Raw genomic sequence first — 13,086 nt, 5'->3', positions numbered from 1 at the left:
CCCATTAAACATCTTTGTTCTTTCTCCAAAGTACCTTTCTAGGCAGCCCCCAGTTATTTATTCAGGTCCCTTCCAGGGAGCCTGGTCTGTCCCCTCTCCCAGGCTGGGTAGGTGTCCCAGGCTGTGGGCTTCCCACCAGAGTGGCATGGACCACGCTGTCTGCACGTCTGCCTGCCGCACTGACTTCTAAGCCCCTGGAAGACAGTGACAGTATCCCCAGTGCTCAGTGCAGTCCTGGCACACAGTTCACATTTAATAAATGCTCGTTGAACGGATGAATGGATACCTGAGCAAATGAAGCAGAAGAAATACTTCAGAATCTGTAAAGCAGACTGATGGAAATGATTATGAGAAGGATGTTCAGAGTTATGAAATCCACCCTCCTGAGCCCAGGGTTCTGTCTGACATTCACAACTAACAGGTGTCCATTAAACCAAGCTTTCCAAGGAAAGAAATTTCGCAACTTCCCCTCTTCTTCTCTCTGGCCACAAAGGCTGTTGATTCAGACACCAAATTAAGAAATAGATGAGTTGACAAAGTGCATTGCCAGGGCTGGGTCTGTGCTGTTGTTGTCCTGAAGCGAGTGTTTCCATGGGATACAGTTGAGGTCATCTCCTCCCTCTGATCTTGGACTCCTCTCTTCCCCCAAAAGGCAGGGCCAGGGACCTCAATCTATTGCAAAACAATTCTAATGAGATACATAAAATCCTAAACAAATAACCAAGGAGCTAAGGAAAGCAGTTTGCTTTTACCTGTAGCATTTTGAAATTTACCAATGAGTTGTTTTGTTTTTTTTTTAAATCGTACTGGCACCAAAGAAATGGGAGGGCTGCCCCCTAAAGGGGTAATTCAGCAGAATGAATCTCTTGGAATGACTGTAATTATATTGTCTGCCAGCTCTCTCTTTGCCAGTGACAACGTGTACTTATCGAGCTGTTCCCTGGTGAGCAGGTTCTGCGTTCCTCTTTCTCTGGATTTGCAGCTGCATTGCAGGGGCAGCTTCAGATAACCCAAATCCAGGCCAGGCACTGATGTGGAAGTGAGACTCTCTGGGCTACAGAGCCTGAAGCAGGACCACCCCAAGTCTGCAGCCATCATAGCACATGTCCCTCTGGGGGATGCTGAAGAACAGAAGCTTCCAGGGGATCAGGACATTTAGGAAACAGCCCTGCCCTATTTGTTGGCATTTTCTCCTGGAAAAATGTATCCGCAGGACAAACTTCTGAAGTCTCTGAAAAAAAAAAAAATTCCTACACGTGCTCTAAAGATGACAAATAAAATCATCGAAGCGTGTTGCCGTCAGGTGGGCCTGTGGTAATTAAGCGGCGTGGCTAGGATTTGGGGTGCATTTGGGAGGATGGAGACAGGAGGAGAATGCCAGAGGCTGTCAGCCTGCTGTACAGCTGCAAACGCGCTAAGAGAGATAGTCAGGCAAAGCTGACATCTGCCAGGGAACAATTAGCTGCCGTCAAGCCCTGAGCCTCTGCTCTGCACTCTGCAGGGTTTGAGATCTCTCCAGATGTCCTCATGTTTCAACACAATCTCTTTTTTTTTTAATTGTATTTATGTATTTATTTATATTTGGCTGCATTGGGTCTTCATTGCTGCGCATGGGCTTTCTCTACTTGCAGTGCGCGGACTTCTCATTGCTGTGGCTTCCCTTGTTGCAGAGCACGGGCTCTAGGCACGCGGGCTTAGCAGTCGTGGCTCGTGGGCTCTAGAGCACAGGCTCAGTAGTTGTGGCGCACGGGCTTAGTTGCTCCGTGGCATGTGGGATCCTCCCGGACCAGGGCTCAAACCTGTGTCCCCTGCATTGGCAGGCAGATTCTTAACCACTGCGCCACCAGGGAAGGCCAACACAGTCTCTGCTTAACACACATCAGGAAGAAGGAAGCCAGGGGTACAAGCTGTAAAAAGTACCCACTTGATTGCCAAGTTCAGTTTAGCCCAGGGACAAGGACCACTTCCCAGGTGCTATAGGCCAACGTGAGTGGGATCATGGAACGCACCATATAACACCTCATTTCATCCCGTAAAACCCTATGAGGTGGGTCACATTAAGCCCCTTTAATGAGCAAGGAAACTGACACTCAGCGAGGCTAAGGAACTTTATCCTGAGGTGGAGAAAGCCAAGCAGTAGAGGTCAGCCGGGTTATATGTGTCACAATGGAAATGCCAGCGCTCCCCTGCTGTGTCACCTCTCTTGAGGCTGCGTGCAGCATCCAGGGCCAATCTCACGGTGGAGAGGACCCTCAGACATGTCCATTCTGACACTTGAAGTTTTTGTGACAGCCCCGTGGTCCTCTTCTCTCTCAGGTCATCTGCAACATTTAATGCCGCTGACATTTCCCTGCTTAAAAATCTTTCTCAATGCCTGGAGAGTTCAGAAATGCACACTGTGGTAGGGTGGAAAGACATGAGGTCTGGGATTTGCTTTAAACTACTTCAGCCAACCAAAACAGGGGAATAAAGAAAAGAGGAACTAGGGCTTCCCTGGTGGCGCAGCGGTTGCGCGTCCGCCTGCCGATGCAGGGGAACCGGGTTCGCGCCCCGGTCTGGGAGGATCCCACGTGCCGCGGAGCGGCTGGGCCCGTGAGCCATGGCCGCTGAGCCTGCGCGTCCGGAGCCTGTGCTCCGCAACGGGAGAGGCCACAACAGTGAGAGGCCCGCGTACCGCAAAAAAAAAAAAAAAAAGAGGAAATAGAAGAAGCAAATTTGGCAAAACCGTGACAGTTATTCAGTTCAAGGAGAGGTTCGGGTGGGTGTATGGGGATTCCCCTTGCTATTGTCCGCACTTGTGTACACTCGGAGCAGTTGACCTTTTTCATTATAATTTTTTTTTTTAATTTTTTCTTTGCTGGACCTCCTGTTCACACATCCCTCCTGGCTCTGTTCCTTCTCTTTCTCTACCTCGTCCCTTAAAAATAAGTGTTTTCCGGGCTTCCCTGGTGGCGCAGTGGTTGCGCGTCCGCCTGCCGATGCAGGGGAACCGGGTTCGCGCCCCGGTCCGGGAGGATCCCACGTGCCGCGGAGCGGCTGGGCCCGTGAGCCATGGCCGCTGAGCCTGCGCGTCCGGAGCCTGTGCTCCGCAACGGGAGAGGCCACAACAGAGGGAGGCCCGCGTACCACAAAAAAAAAAAATAAGTGTTTTCCAAGGTCTTTGCTCACTTCTTCTGTGTCACAACTCAAAGTGCAGGGCGTGCCTGCTGCTTTACTTGAGCTCTCTGTGAAGATGCCCTGACTCTATAGATTCAGTCATGGCTTCTCTCCAAACACCACACCCACGTGTATTTTAAAAAATTTATACATATGAAAAAATATATATATATATATATGTGGAGAGAGAGAGAGAGAGATAAAGGGAGGAAGAGAGAGAGGGAGAGAGTAATATAACAAAACTCATGTACCCACCACCCAGATTTAACCTGTGCTGTCATTTTGGCATATTTCCTTCATATTTTTAGAATCAACATGTTACAAATATAGTTGAAGACCCTAACACCCTAACATACCTCTCTAACACTCCCAGACCCAATTCTCTTTCCTTTCTCCCCAGAGGAAACCCCTGTTCTGAACTCAGTGAGTGTCTCTGGACTATGTTTATACTTTGACTGTAGAAGCCTGTGTCTACAATATATGGAACTATTTTGTTTTTGAAATTTACAGAAAGCAATTTCACTATACGTGTCTCTCGGTAACTTTTTTCCCTCCACATCGTGCTTTTCAGAGTTCCCATACTGATACAGGAAGATTTGGTTCATGCATCTTGAATGCTGCGGAGTATTTCTGTAGATGACACACAGCATAGCTTTTCTCCTTACTTCCCTCCTGGTGGACTGTTAGTGATTTATAGTGATTTATATGCCTGGGATCAAAGAACACATTCTCAGCATGCTTTATACTCAGTAGGAAAATAGAGTTGTTGTCTATATTTTTTGCACTAGTGCTTAAAGAGACTTCTCATAAAGGCCAGTTAAAGACTACTTTGTGTAGTTTTTCAGATGAAGTGAAACTACATTGTCTTAAGCCAGCTAAGACTGGAGAGTTAAAAGACAAGACTTTGTTAATTTTAAAAATAAAAGAGCCAGTTATCTTATAAGACTTTGTTAATTTTAAAAATAAAAGAGCCAGTTATCTTACCAGCAGAATGAATTTATATGGGCATAGCCAAAGGAATTGCAATTTGAGAATGCAAGCTCAGGCAGACCATAGGCAAATCCAGAGAACAAGGAAGAGAGCTTGCTTTTATAGAGGAAAGGGGAGCGTTGGAATGGGGGGGTTACAGGATGGAGATAAACAGGCAGGGGAGAGGTGGACGTTACATCAGTTAATCTTCACAGACCATGCAATCCTGTGAGTTATCACTTGAAAAGGAGTTTCAGTTAGAGCACCAGGAAACCCTCTGCACACGCCCTTGTCTTGAAGCCTCACTAGACAGATACACACGTTAAGTGTTCTGAGACGTCATCTCCATTAAAGAGTCCTTTTTATACACCAGTGTTTTCCAAACTCACTCAGCTTCAGGACCTTCTCTGGAGAAGCTCGGGAGGGTCTGGGCAGGCTTAGGCTGTCCCTCCCAAGACCGATCGGCCCAGGGGCCTGCAGAGACCTTAGCGGGGCAGGTTATTTTCCTATCACTGCTGTAACAAAGTACCACAAACTCAGTGGATTCAAACAACACACATTTATTGTCTTACAGTTCTGGAGGTCAGAGGTCCAAAATGGTCTTATGGGCTACAATCAAGGTGTCAGCAGAGGTGGGTCCTTCTGGAAACTTGAGGGGAGAATTCATTGCCTTGCCTTTTCCAGCTTCTCAAGGCCGCCTGTATTCCTTGGTTTATGGCCCCTTCCTCCATCTTCAGAGACATCAATCTCACTTCTATCCTCACATCTCCTTGTCTGACTCTGACCCTCCCACTTCCCTCCTCTCATAATGACCCCGTGACTGCACTGGCCCACCCAGATAATCCGGGATACCCTCTCCATCTCAAGATCTTTCACTTAATCACATCTCCAAAGCCCCTTTTGCCAGGTAAGATAACATTCACAGGGTTTGAAGGTTAGAAAGTGCGTATTTTGGGGGGCCATTGTTCTGTCTACCCTGGTGTGTGGTGTTGGACGGAGGCACTGTTTGAATCCTGGATGGGATTCAGGTGACAGAACGTCACCTTGTGGAGCTGGTTGGTTGGGCAATTTTCTTGGATGAGCGTCCGGGTCAGCAAATCCAGATGAGTCCCCGGGAAACCCACACTGCAGCCCACCAGTGCCAGCAGGAGTGGGAGGACAGTCTTTTGTCAAACCCACTCCAATTTTAGACTCTGAAATCTGACCGGTGACTCAGGCCTCCCTGCCCCTTGTTTAGGCCTTGCATCAGAGCCATTCGATGAGGACTTTCAAGAAATAGGACCCAGGGGGCTTCCCTGGTGGTGCGGTGGTTGGGAATCCGCCTGCCAATGCAGGGGACACGGGTTCGAGCCCTGGTCCGGGAAGATCCCACACGCCAGATGAGTCCCCGGGAAACCCACACTGCAGCCCACCAGTGCCAGCAGGAGTGGGAGGACAGTCTTTTGTCAAACCCACTCCAATTTTAGACTCTGAAATCTGACCGGTGACTCAGGCCTCCCTGCCCCTTGTTTAGGCCTTGCATCAGAGCCATTCGATGAGGACTTTCAAGAAATAGGACCCAGGGGGCTTCCCTGGTGGTGCGGTGGTTGGGAATCCGCCTGCCAATGCAGGGGACACGGGTTCGAGCCCTGGTCCGGGAAGATCCCACACGCCGAGGAGCAACTAAGCCGGCAAGCCACAACTACTGAAGCCTGCGTGCCTAGAGCCCACGCTCTGCAACAAAGAGAAGCCACCGCGATGAGAAGCCTGCACACCGCAACCAAGAGTGGCCCCCGCTCGCCACAACTAGAGGGGGCCCGCGCGCAGTAACGAAGACCCAACGCAGCCAAAAATACATAAATAAATTTATTTTTTTTTAAAAAAAGAAATAGGACCCAAATGGGCTGATGAGGAGCCGGCTTTGTGGATCTGACACAGCCTCACCGTCCCCAGTCATGACAACCTGGGGCAGCGACAGAAAGGGTGGCTTGTCAAGGTCAGGAGAAACAAAACAGTACCAGCTGTGTGCTGCATCCACACCGAAGTTTCGGAAGAGCATCAGAGGGCGGCCAGAGCCCCTGTCTCAGGGGTCCGTGCAGGCTAGCAGCCACCCCTCAGCTGGCCCCGTGGACAGGGATGTGAGGGAATCCTGAGAGACAAACAGCTCCAGAGCTATCTGTTTAAAAAAAACAGAAGAAAAGAAAAGAAAGGAAAAAGGAAGGAAGGGAGGGAGGGAAGGAAGAAGGAAGGGGAGAAAGGGAAAGAGAAAGGGGAGGGGAGGGGAGGGGAGGGGAGGAAAAATCTCCAACCCAGTTAGGCTCTGGGCCCTCATCCTGCAGAGACGAGTGCCCCTTCCTCCAAAGCCAGGAGCCCCTCAGTTTTCACTGCAGGTGAATTTCCTTCCAAAGGCAGAATCCAGCCCTTTTGCATCCACTGGATGGATTTCCAGGTGAGCATCTGCTTTGGGGCATGCTTCTGGAAGAAGCATCCTTTGGGGTTCTGCGAATTCTGAGTTAATGAATAAACATCACTCCCGCTCCCGGTGGGGCAGGGTGTGAAGAGAGGGATTCGTATTCCACTGGGGTTTGGAAAGCACACCTTCCTCAGCCTTGCCGCACATGGACAAGTGTTCTGCCTTCCCTGCCTGGGACTGTCACACGATCTTCTGGAGACAGGAGCCCCGCCCCAGATGCTGTTTAAACTCTCCCCCGGGCCTGTGGAGGGTCTTCACCATCCTGGAGCGGGCTTGAGGCCAGGAGGGGCCAAGGTTGGCACGTGTCCCTCTTCCCAGGACCCCTAGCTCTGCACTCTTGGGGCCACTATTCAGAGGAGGAGGTGGGGAGGCGCGGCAGAGTCTCCGGAGTGGGGGGAGGAGGAAAAAGGACCCCGCCCCCCGCTGTCCCTGCTTCCCTGTCCTGCACCAGTTACGTCTCCCTCCAAACAGTGCGGCCCCGCCCAACCGTTCAGCCCCTGTGCCCTCGCCCCCAGCAACCAGTCCACTCTCCCCTCCACACGCACCACCTGGACCCACTGCCTTCTCCTCTCCCGCCGAGCAAGTCCCTCGTACACTTGACCCTCACTCAGTGCTCACCCTCTCCGAGGAGCGTTCCTGGATGACCCTATGCCATCACGATCCTGGCTCTGCACCCACTGGCAACTGCATTGTGGAAGGAGAGATTCTGTGGTCCCTTCAGTATGCTTGGGAAACTCAGGTTTTCATGCTCAAGACTTCACAGAGACGTTGATGTAATAAGAACTGGCAGGAGGTGGCCAGCCAGCCAGCCAGCAGCTTCCTGTGGAGCTGGTACCCATCCCCCAGCCTCACATAGGCTTCAGCCAGCCCACCCTGGCCTGCACCCCACTCAGGCCAACCCTCCTGCCTTCCCGACTCTGGCTTCACAAATCCTACCTCTCCTCGAGACCCTTCCAGGCCACTTTCCTGGGTCGCTCCTTTGTAAATATCTCTTGTGCTTAAAAGGAGTGCACCAGGGCTCAGCTCCTACTTAGTGTCTAATCCGTTCCCCGAAACTCCACTGCCTGTGTTCAGGTGACCCAGCAAAGCAGCTTGAGGACAGGGCTCCTGTGTATGCTCCTTCCAAGGGCTCCTCTCTCCTGAGCACCTCAGCATGACTCCCAGGACATGACTGATTAAAGCCACATGGAAATAGGGTCAGCCTTCTGATAGTTTCTCAATTTAATGGCTTTCTTATACCGCCAACAACAGTATTGCTTATGAGCACTTCCAATGGAATTTGAAAGAAAGAAGGAAGTAATTCTAACAACAGATGTTAATAAAGGTAGAAATAACTTTTTTCTTTCCTTTTACTGATCTAGATGTTTTAACAATAGCAACCCACATATATACATATACACATATAGAAATATATATTTGGGTATATACATACATGTATATCTACACATAATAAAGATACATAGATAAATGACAGATAGATAGATAGATAGATCCCAAATGTCGCTTAAGTTGAGTGAATTATAGAGAGATACAGAGAGACGTGTACCAGAACCTTCCTTTATAGCTCATACCCTTTGCACGTTCCCCCTACCACTTGCCACACAGCTCTGACCAACCAGCTGGCCACTGGCTTTGCCCTGAAGGCCCCTTTGCCCCTCCAGGCCTCTCCCTCCATGTTCTTCCATGAAATTACAACCCGCCCTTCAATGGCCAGGTCACACGTGACCCTCCTCCCCAATACAGGGACAAGATGCGACTTTCCTCTCCTCTCTAAATCCCTCTCCTAATGCACAGGATCTCATTCTGCACATTAGAGAGGTGTGTGTGTGTGTGTGTGTGTGTATGTGTGTGTGTCTGTGGTGGTCGTGAGTCTGGCGGGGAGGAGGGTGGAGGCAGGCTGGTGGGGGGCTGAACGGAGAGGAGAAGGAAGGCTGGAGCCATTTGCACTGAATGTCCTTAGAGTGGACAGGGGAGAAATGATAACTAAAGAGGCATGCACATTAAAAATTACCTAGATGGACTTCCCTGGCGGTCCAGTGGTTAGGGCTCTGTGCTTCCACTGCAGGGGGCACGGGTTCGATCCCTGGCCAGGGAACAAAGATCCCACATGCCAAGTGGCGCAGCCAAAAAAAAAAAAAAAAAAAAGACCTAGAAATGGGTGGAGCTTTAAATGGAGAATGAAGTCCCAACCTGAGGTATCTAGTATTTTTACTACTTTACAGGAAACCCCACTAGATCCAAATTTAAGTGTATCTAAATCCAGAGACTGGCAGCATACATCTCTTTTACTTTCCTAGAAGTAATACGTTTCAAAATTTAGCTGTATTCTAAGCACATATGGAATTTAGCCTTAACTCTGACTATTAAGCAGGAAGGAGAAAACAGAAGTTGATAAAACATCCATATTCCTCCAGACCCCAGCGGGATCCTCCCAGCGCCTGGCTCCCTCCAGCGCCCTGTTGAGGGCTGGTGACCCAGAGACTGAATCCACGCCGTGTCATGGCCACTCCACCTTGGTGACGGAAACACCACACCTCTGTGCTGGGTGTATATTTAGCCCCCAAGTTTGAGTCATCAGAAATAGCAGAGCAAGATTGTTCTATTTTAATCAAATGTTAGTGCGTTTTTTTAGGAAACCATACCTGAGGTGACGTAATTCTACCCTGGAGAGAAGGGAAAAATGTCAAAGAAGACTGGGGAAAGTGATCACACTTCTAAATATAATGCAGATAAGTCGAGTGAGACAAGATCCCGCCTTCTAAACTAAACTGAAACGACACATTAAAAAGAATCCACCCTACTTTTTTCACAGCTCTTGTTGACTAGCGTCCTCTGTGGTCATTTCCCTAATTCCCACTGGGAACCAGCATCATTCAAACAGTCAGTAAATATCTTCTAAGAGGCTGCATCCCATTGCAGGACAATCCTGGAATCTCCCGGAGAGTCTTCACCAAGGGGTCCCCTCTTGGGGGACGTCACATCAGTGTCATTCTAACGATAATTACCTTCCATGAGTGTCTACCATGTGCCAAGCATCGTGCTAGGCGTTCACATCCACAGTTTCATTTAACCTTCACAAGCCAGTGAAGCAGGGGTTCTTTCCTTCTATGCTGATTTGGAAGCTCAGAAAGGCGGAGTGACCTTCTCAAGGGGTAGCACCAGGTTTTGAACTCAGGTCTTCTGCCCAACTCTGAGGCTGGTCCTTTTAACCTCTCCTCCAGAGCACGGCCTCCTCTGTCAGGTCCTTCCTGACATGAGCACCTGGTGGAGCATGATGCTCTAGGACCACCGAGAAACAAGGGGACCGGGAGATGGCCAGGCGAACGTCAGCTGGACAAAGGCCGCTCCTTTTAAAGCAAACTGCGAGGTCCATGAAGTCTCAGAAGCAGACCCATAAGTAGGTGCTTCCTCCAGCTCAACCAGGAAACATACAAAGATGGTTTTTACCTGCTGGGGGTAGCAAGGCTGTGGGTTGTTTCTTCCTCCTAGGATAAAGCCACCATCACACCACATCAGTGACAACTACGGCAGCTAACATTTCTCAGGATGTGCTTTCCCCAGTCGACCTCATTATATCCTCACCACAGCCCTGGGAGGTAGAAACTACTATTAACCCCATTTTGTACAGATGTGAAAGCTCAGGCCCCAGATCACACTTTGGTATTTAAATTGCAACAAGGCAGGAAGATCTGAAGGAGACTGGAAGACAGATCCATTGCTGTTGAGGTTACTCCAGACCATCGGCCACTTGCTCTCGTGTGGGTGTCCCTATGGATGCCCCTTCCATCCTCATCCCGCAGGACAGTCGAGAGGGCAGTGCTGCTCATTGAATAGATGAGGAAACAGAGATCTGGAGCAGGTAAGCCCCCCTCAGGATCGAGTGGCCCCCTGGGGCCCTGGACACTGCTGGGGACAGACTCCTGCCAGGGGGTTGCGGTGAAGGCTTATAAGCCCAAGGCAAATACATGAGTCTTGGAACTTGGAGCTTTGGAGCCATTGAAAACACTGTGAGCCCTTAAAGCCTTTTTGTTTTTAATGTTGAAGCTTTAAAAAAAAATATCTAGGGCTTCCCTGGTGGCGCAGTGGTTAAGAATCCGCCTGCCAATGCAGGGGACCCGGGTTCGAGCCCTGGTCTGGGAAGATCCCACATGCCACAGAGCAACTAAGCCCGTGCGCAACAACTCCTGAGCCCGTGGGCCACAACTACTGAAGCTCACGTGCCTAGAGCCCGTGCTCCGCAACAAGAGAAGCCACCGCAGTGAGAAGCCCACGCACCGCAACGAAGGGTAGCCCCCGCTCAACGTGACTAGAGAAAGCCCACATGCAGCAACCAAGACCCAATGCAACATTTCTCCAAAGAAGATATACAGATTGCCAACAAACACATGAAAGGATGCCCAACATCATTAATCATTAGAGAAATGCAAATCAAAACTACAGTGAGATATCATCTCACACCAGTCAGAATGGCCATTAAAGAAGATGTGGCACATATATACAATGGAATATTACTCAGCCATAAAAAGAAACGAAATTGAGTTATTTGTAGTGAGGTGGATGGACCTAGAGTCTGTCATACAGTGAAGTAAGTCAGAAAGAGAAAAACAAATACCGTATGCTAACACATATATATGGAATCTCAAAAAAAAAGGGTCATGAAGAACCTAGAGGCAAGATGGGAATAAAGATGCAGACCTATTAGAGAATGGACTTGAGGACACGGGGAGGGGGAAGGGTAAACTGGGACAAAGTGAGAGAGTGGCATGGACATATAGACACTACCAAATGTAAAACTGATAGCTAGTGGGAAGCAGCCGCATAGCACAGGGAGATCAGCTCGGTGCTTCGTGACCACCTAGAGGGGTGGGATAGGGAGGGTGGGAGGGAGGGAGACGTAAGAGGGACGAGATATGGGGATATATGTATATGTATCGCTGATTCACTCTGTTAAAAAGCAGAAACTAACACATCATTGTAAAGCAATTATACTCCAATAAAGATGTTTAAAAAAAAAAGACCCAACGCAGCCAAAAATAAATAAATAAATCTTTTTTTTAAAATCTAAACTTGCAGGAATATTATATGACGCTAAGACACACGTGACAACAAAGGAATGTCACTGCTGAGTCATCCCACTGATGTACTCTGCACAGCTAAGGGCAAACTTGAGGAGGCTCAAACCCTGGGCTGCAAGTACAGATATAAACACATCATAGAGGCACCCAGTGCCAGGGCTAACTCCTGCCTCACACTCTGCCCCATCACCCACATTTTCATTATGATGATGTCTATTTGAATTTCCAGATGCATCCAAAAACTGATCAAGAGAATTTGGGCTCTGGCTGCAGACTGGGAAGTTGTTTTGGTCAGAGAGACACCTGGTGGCTCTTGAGATAAACCACACTATCCTGCCAAAGAACACTTCTCGTGTCCCAAGCAAGGCACCAAGGGGTGGCGAGGAAGCCCAGCCTCTCCTGCTAAGGAGAGTACCCAGCGTCACCTTTGCAGGGAGGGGGTAGCCCAGAGGGGCACACGGGCTTTGTGGCCGGAGCAAATGGGCTTGAACACTCAGCCTGACTCTGTCTCCTGGACAGTCAGCTTGACTGTTGAAATGGGGCAGGGACGCAAATATCTCTTCACACCACTGTGAGGACCAGCTGAGCCGAGAGTGATGGACCCAACTGCGACACCCACAGTATTTGAACGCTGTCTGTCCCCTGAACTTACGGGTACCTGGGTGGCCATCAGTTCACAACAGGGCCCCTACAGCACCTCTGTGCTCAGATGGTTTTAACGTGGTCAGGGAGCTGGGGCCCCCATGGGCAGACAGGCTTTGCTCTCTCAGTGCCCCAGTGCTGTCCCCTCACAAAGGACACCACTCCATGAAATCATGTCCATGGGGTTTCCTTTTTGGGGGTGGTGGTATTATGGCAGCCTCTTCCCCCCTTTATAAATTTCTGCATGCTTCAATTTTTGCTACAAGCAGTTTCATGTTTATATAAAGAAGAAATGATTGCCATTTCCTTTTCAGTGGAAAAAAGTGTTAAATTTCCATTAGCTCTTGTTTTCATCTTAGCCCTTGGATGATTTTCCATCAGTTTATTTATTTTTTAAATCTTTTTGAACAGAGTAAAGGAGACTCTGGGATTTCACAGCGTTATTTAACATGCTCATATTCTATCCTGTAATTTCAGCCGTTGTCATTGTCTTTACACAAAGGAACACGGCAGACAAGCAGACATCTCCCTCTGGAAGGCACCAAAACAATGGTGTTCATGTCTCTGCCCAAGTTGAGGTTGAAAATGAAGAAGGGAGGGTGGTTTCATTCCTAAGAGCTCCACAATACTTTCCAATACCAACTCAAGCTTTCCCACACATCAAGGTAATCTGAAGGGGAAACCAAGCGTCAGCATGAGTGGCTGCCTAAAGCATTTCTTCGTGTATGCTACTCCTTACCTTCTTTTTTTTTATTATTATTATTATTTTTTTGCGGTACACGGGCCTCTCAC

Source organism: Physeter macrocephalus, unplaced genomic scaffold, assembly GCF_002837175.3.
Source record: "Physeter macrocephalus isolate SW-GA unplaced genomic scaffold, ASM283717v5 random_995, whole genome shotgun sequence".
NCBI classification, from domain to species: Eukaryota; Metazoa; Chordata; class Mammalia; order Artiodactyla; family Physeteridae; genus Physeter; species Physeter macrocephalus.
Note: the sequence above shows the minus strand (reverse complement) of the source record.